Raw genomic sequence first — 12905 nt, 5'->3', positions numbered from 1 at the left:
GGGCACTTGCCCCCCCAGTTCTCAGAGTGGGGGGGGCAAGGCATGCGTTTTGCCCCCCCTGAAACGGTCGCCACTGGGCAGAGCAGACACAGGCCGGCGGCGCCCAAGGAATACCAAGGGCACTGCCCCCCGACCCGCGCGGGCATATTTTTAACGCGCAGGCGATACAAACCCTAGCAACGGTGCTCACGCACGCCGGATTGGCTGGTTTGTGGAGCCTTGCCCCACGAACAAGGCTACACGGTAACCTAACGGAATCCATCCGCGAGACATGGGCCGGACGGGCCGTCCAGACCAGGACGTAGGCCCTTACACAAAATAAAGTTTTGCTTGCTTGCTTGGAGATAGGCGCTGCCGCCGTCAACATAGGCAGCGGATGCAATGCGAGTTTCCGAAGAGGTAGCGTAACTTAGTGGTGAGATGTCTGCCTCATACGTGTCGGACCCGGGTTCTATTTATGGTGTGGGCTGGCTTACTTTTTATTTTTTTTCTCAAACGTTTTGTTTTGTCGAGGCATTTGGCGATACAGTCGAACCTCGATATAACGAACTTCAATGTAACGAAATCCTCGATTTAACGAAGTATTTTATTTTTCATGATTTCTTGCCCATAGACCCCATGTATTTTTAGTCTCTATATAACAAAGTCTATTTTGCTGCTATTTCAATTTAACGAAGCGCCATTGCCATAGAAGGCAATAAATAAATAGACTAAAAAATGAAAGCCGTTTACAATTCCCTGTAACGCCGGTTAGAGCGCAGCTCTTGAGGAGGAAGATGGAAGCGTACTGAGGGTTAGGTGACTCCTTGAGGTCACGTGATCTCCTTAGGTCATGTGACCCCCTGAGGTCACCTGACCCCTTGAGGTCACGTGACCCCCTAGGTCATGTGACCCCCTAGGTCACGTGACCCCCTAGGTCACGTGACCCTCTAGGTCACGTGACCCCCTTAGGTCACGTGACCCCCAGAAGTCACGTGACCCCCTGAAGTCACGTGACCCCCTTAGGTCACGTGATCTCCTTAGGTCACGTGACCTCAGGGGGTCACGTGACCTAAGGGGGTCACGTGACCTAGGGGGGTCACGTGACCTCGCGGTTACGCCGACGGCGACGCTGACGCCGCTCAAGCCGGAAACGGGCCCCTAAGAGCTGCGCTCTAAAAACAACTTCGCAAAAAAAATTGTGGTTAAAAAAAGAAAATTATGCGCAAACGCGAGCGCTTTGATAGGTTACTTCACGGGGACAGGCCTTCCAACGTTCCTAGGCTGCCCGAGGATGCGGCGCCGGTAGCGCCGGCGAGGCGTGCGGCAAAGCGGATTCCGCGGGGCTGGCCAGAAAATGCCGGGCCAAAAGTTTGCACGGCATAACAGCATCACCACTGACATTCACTGATCATCATAGTCCACTGTACCGCGGGTAGCGTGGGAGCCAACTTCAGCGGGGGAGCGACGTGATGGCGCGACTATGGCGCGACCGCACGGGCAGTGCCATCTAGGGGAAGACCGAGAAGACCGATTATCGTCTTGCGACCGTGATGTAAAGTAAAGGCGCAAGCACACTGTGGGCGCAAGTAAACTGTGCGGGCAAGAGTGCTGTGTAGGTTGGAAACATTGGCACCGCCTAAACTAAACAGCTTTATTTCTCAACCGGGCGGTTCACTCACGTGCTTGCGGGCATAAGGAAACGTAAAGTTCTTTCTTTGGATGAGAAAGCAAACGTTTTGGACGCCATCCTGAAAAAACTGCTGAGATCACGAGCACTCGGGAAGTGCTCGACGCAATGGACGTACTGAGGAGGTACAGAGCCGTAAATGTAGATATACGGCTCTGAGGAGGTACTGTACACGGCGTCGCATGGGCAGCAAGATGCCGTGCAAGCGCTCTGGGCGCTCGAACGCCGTATGACGCCGCTGCTACTGTCGGACAAGGCGCAAGCAAAGCTCGCGGACTACTTTGCCCCTAAATAAATGTCATTTTCGGTGAGTTTTCATACCCGTAAAATGTTTCGGAATTTTTTTTTTTTTTTCGCATGCTAAAGCCAAATTTTGATTTAGCGAAATTTTAATGTAACGAAGTAAGTTGCGAATTTTACCGACTTCGTTACATCGAGGTTTAACTGTATTTACATTTCTTTTTTACCATTAACACTAAAAAAACTAATGTTGTTGACGAAACATCGCTAAACTAAATCGTATCGACTCTATTTACGGAAGTGCATGGGGGGCAGCGGGGCTTGGGTTGCCGACCGGACGCCGCAAAGCGGCGTGTACGGGGGGTGGGGGGGGCTAGGTGGGTTAATAGATTTGTAATTAGCAGCCGCACACCGTCACCGCGAAGCGGCGTGAACGCAGGCGCGGGGGTGGGTTATTGCGCATCGAGTGATACACGAGCAGCCCATCCGGCGTGAGCCTCGTTGTTAGGGGTTCTATCGCCTGCACCGTAAAAGGAGCAGTGTGTGCACCTCCTGTAGTGGGCAAGAATTCCTACATTGGAGAGAAGCGGGGACAAGCCCTTTCAAATGCGTCAAGTCTCCTTGAGCTTCGTAATACAAAGAAACGCCACTATTCGGAGCTAATCCCACAGTTACTCGACCTCTCTTGCGTCGTGTCTGTTCGCTCCCCGCGCCTCGTAGCAGTGTTGTTGCAGTGGGGGGGCTCGTTAAAATTTTGGGGTTTTTTGGACTATCTAAGTCACTTTCTTCCTTCCCATCCCCCCCTTTTCTACTCCGCATGCTTCCCCCTCTGCAAATATCAGCTGACCTTCCGACATCTTTTCTGTGTTGATAGGCAAAACAACCACTAAAATTAGAAAGTAATTTGTAATTTGAGTGGAAGTCACTCGGAAAAGTAGTTAAAGTAAACTATGAATTACTGGAATATAAATGTAATTAAAAGTTACTAAACTACCCAGAAAAGTAGTTAAACTACAGTAACTTGAGTAAAGTAGTTGAACTACATACAAGTCTGGCCCGGCAGGCGCTCTGCGTAAGGGTTTTCACCTATCTGCCTAGCCCCGCACACCATCACATGGGCCAAGAAAGGTGTAGTTTTACTGCAGAGGAGAAATCAGCAGGGTCCAAGATGGTGACAATGGAGGATGGGGGACTGTTCCAGTGGCTGATGGCTTGAGAAAGGAATGACCAATTGAAAGCGTTCGTAGAGCCAGAAGTGTGTTTGATGGTGCAGACGTTGAGGCGAGAAGATGTTCAGTCGAGGGGTAATAACAAAGTGGTTTTGAGGTCGGGAATGTGGTAGTAGATTTTGTGAATAAGGCACAGCTGAGAGACTTTCCTGCGAAGCTGCAAAGCGGACATGGTTAGTTCAGTTTTTAGCGCCGAGACACTGAAAGAAGTCATAAGTGGATGAAATGAAGCGAGCAGCTCTGTTCTGAACTGCCTCTACAGCGTATTGATGAGGTACAGTCGATGGGTATTCCAGATGGTTGAAGCATATTCTATTTTTGGTCTGACGTACGTGTTAAAGGTTAGCTTAGGGACAAAGGGTGGAGCGATTTTTTAAGTTACGTCTGCTTAGTCCAAGAGTTCCAGATGAATCGGCGGTAATGACTTCAATGTGGTTATTCCAGGGAAGGTCAGATGTTAGTCTTACACCAAAGTATTTATACACAGTAGCGGTCTCAATCAGATCGGAGTCCAAGAAGTAATTAAATGACAGAGTGGTTTTTTTCTTGGTGAAGTGGATTAGTTTGCGTTTATACTTGTTTGGTGACGTAATCCACTCTTTGCACCAATTGTTAATTTTATCTAGATCTTCCTGAAGCTGGTTATTATTTTGCACACAAGTTACTTTGTAATGGATGACGCAGTCGTCGGCGAAAAAGCGTTTTTTTGAAGAAATCCCAATGGGAATGTCATTAAATATTAAAAAGAGTAAGGGCCCAAGTACGAACCCCAGGGGAACACCAGGAGATACATTTATTAAGGAAGATTCATGATCATCATGGACGTGACCTGTACACGGGAAAAAAGAAAGTCACGACTCTATGCAAACGGTTATTTGGTTGAGGCAAAAAGATGATAGCTTAGAAAGAAGGCGTTGATAAAAAACACAACCGAACGCTCTGGAAAAAAAAAAAAAAACTGCATCAGTTTTTTTATTTTAAGGTTCAAGGTTCAAGGTTAGTGTGCAAGTCATGGATGAAGTCGCAGAGTTGTGTTTCGCAGGAAAGTACAGTCTCCGGTGATATGAAAGACCCACTGGGAGCGCGTGGCCGAGGCGGTGGCTGGTGGGGGCGCTGCGAGCGCTCCGGGCAGTTCCATTCTGCTTCGAGGGGAGGACGCTCATTCGGCACAAACTGATAAGCGCGTTTCGCTTTATCTGAGCCCGAGTGAGCGTCCTCCCCTCGAAGCAGAATGGAATTGCCCGGAGGGCTCGCAGCGCCCCCGCCAGCCACCGCCTCGGCCACGCGCTCCCAGTGGGTCTTTCATATTGCCGGAGAGTGTACCTTTCTGAAAACCGTGCTGCTGTTTAAAGAAAAGAAATGGGATGATAGGTGCCTCATGATATTGGAGTAGAGGATATGCTCAAGTAGTTTGCAAGAAATTGAAGTCAATGAATTAGGGCGATAATTAGATGCGGAAGAGTGGCTGCCCTGTTTAAAGACTGGGAATTACCCTTCCCACCTTTTGGTCAGATGGAAGGCACCTTTGAGATAAGGACTGAATAAAGATAAGTTTTAAATACTCACTCGAAATAACACTGGTGTTTCTTTTAAATTTTAGAGTTGATGTTATCTGTTCCAGCGGACTAAGTAATTTTTAGTTTATCAATCAATGTTATAATACCCGCGGATCGAGTTAACGTTAATAGGATGCATGCACTCGTAAAGCTCTTCAGGGAGAGTGGGGACGAAGTCCAAGCACTCATTAGTAAACACTGATGAAAAGTATTCGTTAAACACAGAACTATCATGCTCGACGTTGCACATCCGACATTCCTAACTCTCCCCATCTTCCTAAACGTCCGTGTGTGTCCGAACACCAGAAACCGGAATTTTAAAGGTTAAAAACGGCACGTTGCGAATATGGAACGCGCACTTTCATGCAAAGCTGACGTCAAGTGACTCAAATCGAAAAACTTGCATATTTACACTATTGTTATCTCTTCTGGTGAAGGCTCAGCAACCGTTGCATCCGTTTTCGCGCACGAAACGGCGACTACCAGAGAAAGTAAGAACGCAGTGATTGCCTTTATTTTAACAATGTAAACACACTTGCAGGCGTGCGCTGATGAAGCCTCAAAATCAAAGCTCTCGTAGTGTGATTCGTGACTGTGCCGGCTACTACCCAACCTCGTTGTCACGCCACTTTCTGGAAGCATACACCAAAATTACAAGTAAACACACAAAAGCGACATCGATACAATTATCTTCTAGAATATCACCTTATTTAGTCATAACTCTTTCAATAGGCACTACAAGTTGTATTTATTTTAAGAAGAAGAAGCAAAATCTTTTTCGTGAGAAAAAACAAAATATCAATGTTAAGTCTGGTAACGTAATTTTGCCGAATCATTGCCAAATCTTTAGAAAAGTTGGACAAAAGTTGCGCCGAATTTTCGATTTGGGGGGGGAGAGGGTCTGGTTTGCCCCCCACTCAAAAACAAGTTGGTACGCCACTGTACCCCACCCTTGTCATGCCGACCGAAATCTAGACCCATGTCTAGACCGGGAACAAACCGTCCCTTCCCGCCAAAAATTCAAACAGAGCTTGCTTTGCGAAACTAACGTTAACTGCTGCTGTTCAAACCTAATACTGCTACCGCATAGTCACTTCCAATCAACTCTCAAAAAAAGAGAGAGAAAAGAAGAAAAACTGGCACTTAGCTTCGGATGCTCGAGGAGAACCAGGAAACACGTCCGCTCACCGCAACTCAGCGGATGGATGGATTGTAGTAAAATGGATAAATGGGCTAGTTGGTACATCATTGAATGGAAAGCGCCGAATGAACAAGGACGAAGAAGGGGACAGAGACAAAGCGCACTCACAACTGAAGGTTTATTGAAAACAACATTGACTATTAATACCGTCTATCAGGGTGTTGGCTCAAAAAGAAAAACTCTATCAGTTAAGTGCAGTGACGGCGCACTAATACACAGACTCGCCCCTTGCTCTCTTATGCGGAATGCCTCGTGTATTTCTCGCGCTGTTTTGTTTTCGTATCTGCCCAGAACTGTTTTTTTTTTTTTCCAATTTTGGGTTACATGGGCACCTATCACAATGCACCGCAAGATTGCCCGACGGGGACTGTTTGACTGACCAGGCATGTTCTCTGGCCCTTTCATTTATGCAACGCCCCGTTTGGCCGACATACGATTTCCCGCAACTCAATGGTATGTTATACACCACTGACGTTGCACACTCCACGTATTGATTAGCGTGTTTCTTTTGACACACCTTACCCTCTCCCTTTTTGTTGTTTATTTTTGAACACAAGTGAGACAGCTTGTGCGGCGCTGAAAACACTGGCACTTCAAAATGAGCCGCCACTTTTTTTAGATTGTGCGAAAGGTTATGAATATAAGGAATCACCGCCGGTCTTGTTAGTTGTCTGGAAGGAATATGATCGTCATCTTTTCTTTTCATCTTGGAAACAAGGTTATCCGCTACTTCCACCAAGAAGCGATCGGGGTACCCTCCTCGTTTTAGACGATTCACCTGCGTGAGGAAGCTTTCATCCGCGACATGGTGGCATGATTTTGCAAGGGAGGCTCTCATTAGGCACGATGCTGTTCCCCTTTTAACGAGTTTGGATTGCGCAGAATTGAAGGGCAGAACCCCTTTCTTAGTTCGCGGCTCATATTTCCAACAAACATGGTCACCTTCGAAGTTGAGGCTCAAATCCAAAAACTGAAGCCTTACCCTCGTCATAGTTTCATGGGTGAACGTCAATCTGTGTGAATTCAACTTAAAACAATCCAACACATCGCTGATTAAGTCCATGGTAACAGTAACGGACTTAGGGGCAAGCACCAAGAAATCATCGACATACCGACAGATTGTGAACTTCCCCATTTTTTCAATATCATTGCATATTCTCTTATCACATTCAGCCAAAAATATATCGCAAAGCACTGGCGCAACACGTGAACCGATACATATGTCTCGCCTTTGAACATAAACGCCATCCCCAAAGGACACAAAGGTTGAGGTAAGATAGCATTCTAGTAACTCTAAAAAAGATTCCACACTTGGAATCTTTTTTTTAGAGTTGCGCCAGTGCTTTGCGTCTGTGCGACATCCATGGCGCAAAGTGAAGCAGACAGCAATCGATCTACTTTTGCGGTGCCCCTGTGCATTCCTATGGGAAACGCTCGTGCATTTTGTCTCTTCGCCGGAAAATAACATAGAACACTTTGGTGATTTGGGTATTACCGAATAGTATGTTCCTTGATTAACATTGTAAAAGTGTAATGGATCTAGTTTGTGCATTTTTCTTCGCCAGTGAACGACGTTTAACTTCGTTACATTTTAGTTCCAAACGTGTGTTCCGCGGCAGCTGTGTAAAGACAAGCGACGATTCAAAGCAAAATAACAATCGAAAGGAATATACCAGGTGTTTAATTGTGAGAAGTCCGAACCCGGCTTTTCGGACCGCAAAAATAATCTAGACTTTGCAAGGAGCTCCAACTCCGTCAAAATGTAGCCCCAGCCGATCGAGCAAAATGCAAACAACTACCATTACCGGAATAAAAAGTTTAGAGGTAAAAAACTGTTTTCGCCTACGAGAGGACGCCGTCCGTGAGAAGCAGAAGACGAAATGTCCGACCACATATCACACACGGCGCCCCAATCGGCCAAGGGTTTTTGGTTAGTTTCGGTTTCGGTCCAGCGGTTCGCGGCACAGCACAGTTACACTGTTTGTCACGTGCTCCGCTCGATTTGGGTACAATTAACTCGGGCTAGGCTCGCTAAGTTGTTTATTTGTATAATGCTTTTGTTCATCGGGCATAAAGATGTTTTGTTGCTTCACCAGCTGGCTCTGCATTTTTATTGTGACGCGAGCCTTTCACTGATTTACAGGTGTGACATTCTTTGCGACACCGGACTGTATAAGATGCAGGTAATAAGACGAGCGCTATCTGAGGAAAGAAGAGGGCACATGCAAAGGATCTAATTTGCATGGGCATTCAGAGACACGGGAGAGCAGGCGCGTCACGAGTGGCCAGGCTCCGTGACGACAGCATTTGGCAGCCCTATGAAGGGCCTTTGTCAGGGTATTAAAATCAATAAACCGTACACTTGACGGGAAGGTGCGAGTTTGTTCCATAGACTGTTGCCAGGTCAGTTCTAGGTAGGGCACTACGGCTCAAATTCGGTTGGAACCGCAGGGCTTCGACGTGGCCTCCTAGGAGCTAAGTGAAGAGGACAATTCCCAGGTCACATACTCTCCGAATGCAGCAGCTCTCATCTCGTCCGTGATGGGAGCGAAAGCTGCCTCGATGCGCTGCTTCGTCGAGTGTGGGGATGCGGTGCTTGTACACCTGGGACTTCACAAACCCCCAAACGAAAAAGCCGCATATCGTGATTGAGGTCTGGCGACCGGGGTGCGCCCACAGCATGTTCGGTGATCCCCGGCCCATCCAGCGTCCTGGGAAGGCGTTGTCCAGCCAGTGCCTTCACACTCGTCGACCAGTGGGGTGGCACACCATTTTGCATGAAGATGCATACGTTCCACTGCATGTGCAGTATTTCCAACTCAAGAAGGAACTTATCCCACATTATCTTCAGGTAGGCACTGCTTCCAGTTATGGTGTCATTGAAAAAGAAAAAAAAAAAGGGAGGCCAACAATGCCCTCTTTCCACTTTCCGCACCAGACTGTTACCTCGCTTCGACGACTGCAAAGCTTTCTCCAGCGTCCAGCACGGGTTTGTCGAACTCCAATAACAGCAGTTCTGTGTATTCACCTGCCTGTCCAGGTGAAATGTCGCCTCATCACTAAACAACAGGAACTGCAGATGTGCAATCCTGAGGAGCTCGTCTCGGAAAAAATCGAGCCGCTTCTCGTAGTCTCCGGGCAACGACTCCTGAATCAGGCCAAGCTTGTATGGGCGCATCTTGCCGATAGCTTTGCGCACAGTGTACGTGGATATTCCGAACAAACGCACGGCTCTTCTCAAACACAAGTGGGGATCTGCCTCGAAGGCCCCGACGATGGGGAAGCGGTGTTCTTCCTTTTGAGGAGGAACGTGGAAGACGTGAGTTTTGTTCTTGACGCTACATTCTTTTGCAAAGCGCCAAGCCCACATCCAGAACACAGACTTTGAAGGTGGCCGTAAGCCGCATCCGAAACAAAACTTGCGCTTGACCTTTATGAAGCTCCCCAGTTCAACGTACCAAAGTGTGACCCGACTCCATTGCTTGTGCGTTAACTGCCGCATAAGGAGTACCGGTTGGTAATAAAACTGAATATGAACCATCATGCGTGTAGATGGCTGTAGGCGTTCGTGAAGACAGAAGCAGACAACGTCTGTTTCGGTATTTATCGGGACATTTTTTTATAAAAAAAAAAGTGACCACAATTCAAGACATTTAATTTTGTTTTCTTCTATTAATAACCGACAACGTTAAGTGCAAGGATACAATACTTTTTTCAGGTATTTTAACTTTGCCGCCGGTCGTTCGGATTAGACAAGTGGGGGAGCGTGGGAAGCTCAGAGTACAAGTGCACCATCTGTAAGATCCGGTCGCAAACAGAGGCATTTCGTCTGCTGCGCCTCATGGATGGCGTCCTCCCATAGGCGAAAACGTTTTTTTTATTTTCAACTTTTTATACTGGTAATGGTAAGTGTTGATATTTTGGCATCTTGCTCGAACGGTTCGGGCTACGTTCTGATGGAGTTGGAGCTACCTGCAATGTCTAGTTTATTTTTGCAGTGCAAAAAACCGGGTTCAGATTGCCATTTTAATTAAAGGTTTAAGCGCGATGCCAAATACTTCTCACGCTCTGCATGAAAAAACTGCACGAGCTGTTCCACCTATGCCCTTTTATTTGTGAACCTGTGTTGGGACTTGTGGGCTGAGGGAAGACTGGTCAGAAAATACCCCGGGACATTGCTGCTATTCATAATGTTTATTGTGCATACCCACTTGAGCGAGGAGAGCTAGATTATTCTGTTGAACAAAAGTTTTGGGAAGGCTGGAATTAGGCTAACAGTCGGCAGCACAAACTGCCAATCTCAATGTGCTGCAAGTGTGCACATCCACTTGGCAGTCAATTTCCTGGCGATGAAACTGCTACTGCGAGATCCCAGCATGGTGCAAGGCGGCAAAATAGAAACTTTTTAAAGAGACACCCTGCCAGAAGAACATTTTGCCTCAACTAAGATTTGCAAAGGCTAAAAAAAAGAGCAACATTGTGAAAGCTTGAATTGTCAACCTTTACTTCCGAGAAACCGCAAAACACAAGTCCAAATACAGATTTGTCTTCTGCAGATTTTTCCGAAGACAAGATAAAAGTAAAAAAACATATAACTGCAATGGAGCTATGTTTACAAATGTATTGCACAATGTAAAAACTAACACCCGGAAAACAGCAATACAACGGATACTGCAACCCAAGCACAATCATGCCTGAATTTGTATTCCTTGAGACTTAGCTGCTGTGACCCATCTCATTTTGTTACAAAAATAGAAGGTCTGCAATGAGGACAGCATAGAAACCAGCTACTATTCAGTGCTATACAAAAAATGAGCAAAAGGCATAGACTGAAATAAAATGACACAGTATGAAAATTATGATGCAGAGAGGCAGGTAACACAGAAACAACCATCAGACCCAAGAACACTGAGTAACAAAATAATAGAACACCTGGACAATACATGGTGATGCCTCAAAGCAGGTATTGTATAATACGTGATGATGTAAATGCCAGTGCAGAAAAGGAAGGAGAAAATACATTAAGTATGTGTGTGTTAAAGTCAGTACCAAGTTCTCAACACCTTTTTTCAATGTACTCTTGAAACCGCATAACACAACTAAAAACATGCACATTGGTACTGGTACATAGACATACCCAGCGGTACGAGGAATGTATCCCAGCCAACGGAGTGTGACCCGGCACCCCAACGTTTACATGCAGAAGCCCGGAGTACGCATCTCTTTCCCGCCTGGAATATGAATATTCGCAGACCACCTAAGAGCACCGACAAGCAGATGCTTTGACCCAGTCTCACCCCGACGCTTTTCCTTCTAGTAAACTCAGTTAAACCGCAATCTCGACTCCACACCGTCACTTTGTAAGGCCTCGGATATGATGTCAATTAATAACTAAACCTGCTGGGTCATGTGGGAACTAAACTGCCAACACCCCAAACGGCAGCAAGAAGCGCCACGGTGCGTACACATGCCCTTCACTCAATCTCCCGCCGAGGACACTGCTAAACTAAGATAGCGCGTTACAGGACAAAAAAATGAAAACCGCATAAAACATTACTCCCCACTCGCTTCAGTATTGAGATCTGCAACAGGCAAAAGAAACAACAGCATGGCACCTGAAACTGCTTACCTTATCTTAAAAAGAAAAGTGAAATTCTGGTCACACATTTACTTTCTCAAGTTTATAACTTCTCCACAAAGAGGAGAATATGTCAATGCAAAACAATACAGAAATTTTTATGAGCATCATAGAACACACCATCATCAAGTGGAAAGGAACTCGGAACAAGAACAGAGGCATGGCCCAGTATGCATTAAGAGGTAGAACATGAGAGTAAGCTTCTCTGACCCACCCTTTTTGCATTAAAAATAATGTTTATTAATTGTTACACTTAAAAGCCCCTTGGCAAGCCTGCTGGCAATCCATCGTTCCTTAAAGGAGCGATGCAACAATTTTTGTACTTTGCGCAAATACCGCTTAAAACGGATCCCCAACGTTAATGACCTATGAAACACGCGTTCGTTTTTCACCCCACGCAATAGAAGCCCCAGAAAAAAATTAAAGAAAAAGGAGCAGCGTTCACCCCCTCAACTCGTAGCCAGAACAAGCGGCCACGTGATCTGGAGCCGATTATATGCCGCCAGTGTTGATCATAGCCACGCGCTGGGGTTGGCAAAGCGCAGGACACGCGCTGAGTTCCAGACATTGTTATGGCTCGGCTGTTGTCGTCGTTGCAGCGATTGGACACGGGTCACAACCCGAATGCTTCTCGAGCTAGCAATTGTCACGAGCCCAAGTCGAGTGCCCACGCAATGCTCGGGTCCAATCTATGAACCGCATTCAAATATCGTCACTTGGGTGTACTGCGATCCCCGAGTTACGTCATCAAATTTTGCAAAGGAGAGACTGAATGAAAAGGATCGCTTTTGTCCTTGAAATTACACCTCAACAAAGGAGTTTCTTGGCCAATGGCGTTGCGTGTGAGTATCCTTGAGTCCCAGGTGTGCCAGTAAGCTCGTGTAGAGAGAAAAACATCCCAATTGAATATCGTTGCACAGCTCCTTTAAAGGACACATGCAAAGGAAAAAACATTTTTTTTTAGACAGCTTAGATGGAAAAAGGATGTCATAAAACGATTTTACAACGAAGAAACAAAATTTTTAGAGCTATATTTACGGCGCTATACGAATTTGTAGTTGGCGCTGGCGGGAGCCGCCGCTGGTCACGTGGTAGGCCCGCGCGCCGCCGCGCTGCGTCGCCGCCGCACGCTGAGCGTTGTGCGAACGCCGCTTCAACGCGTTTCTCCACGCCGCCGTCGCCGCCGCCGCACAAGTTCGTCTGCTTCGGGGCGCCGCCGCCGTCATCTGACCGGCGCACAGGTCTATCACGTCTGCTTGCGCTTTTTCAGGAGTTTCCTTTGGGCTCTAAAAGTTACTTATTCGTCTTGGTTTTTTGTTATACTTCAAACAAAGATGAATAAGTTACTTTTAGAGGCCATAGGAAGCTTCCG

This window comes from Ixodes scapularis, unplaced genomic scaffold, assembly GCF_016920785.2.
Source record: "Ixodes scapularis isolate PalLabHiFi unplaced genomic scaffold, ASM1692078v2 PGA_scaffold6__148_contigs__length_123643588, whole genome shotgun sequence".
In the NCBI taxonomy this organism is placed as follows: Eukaryota; Metazoa; Arthropoda; class Arachnida; order Ixodida; family Ixodidae; genus Ixodes; species Ixodes scapularis.
Note: the sequence above shows the minus strand (reverse complement) of the source record.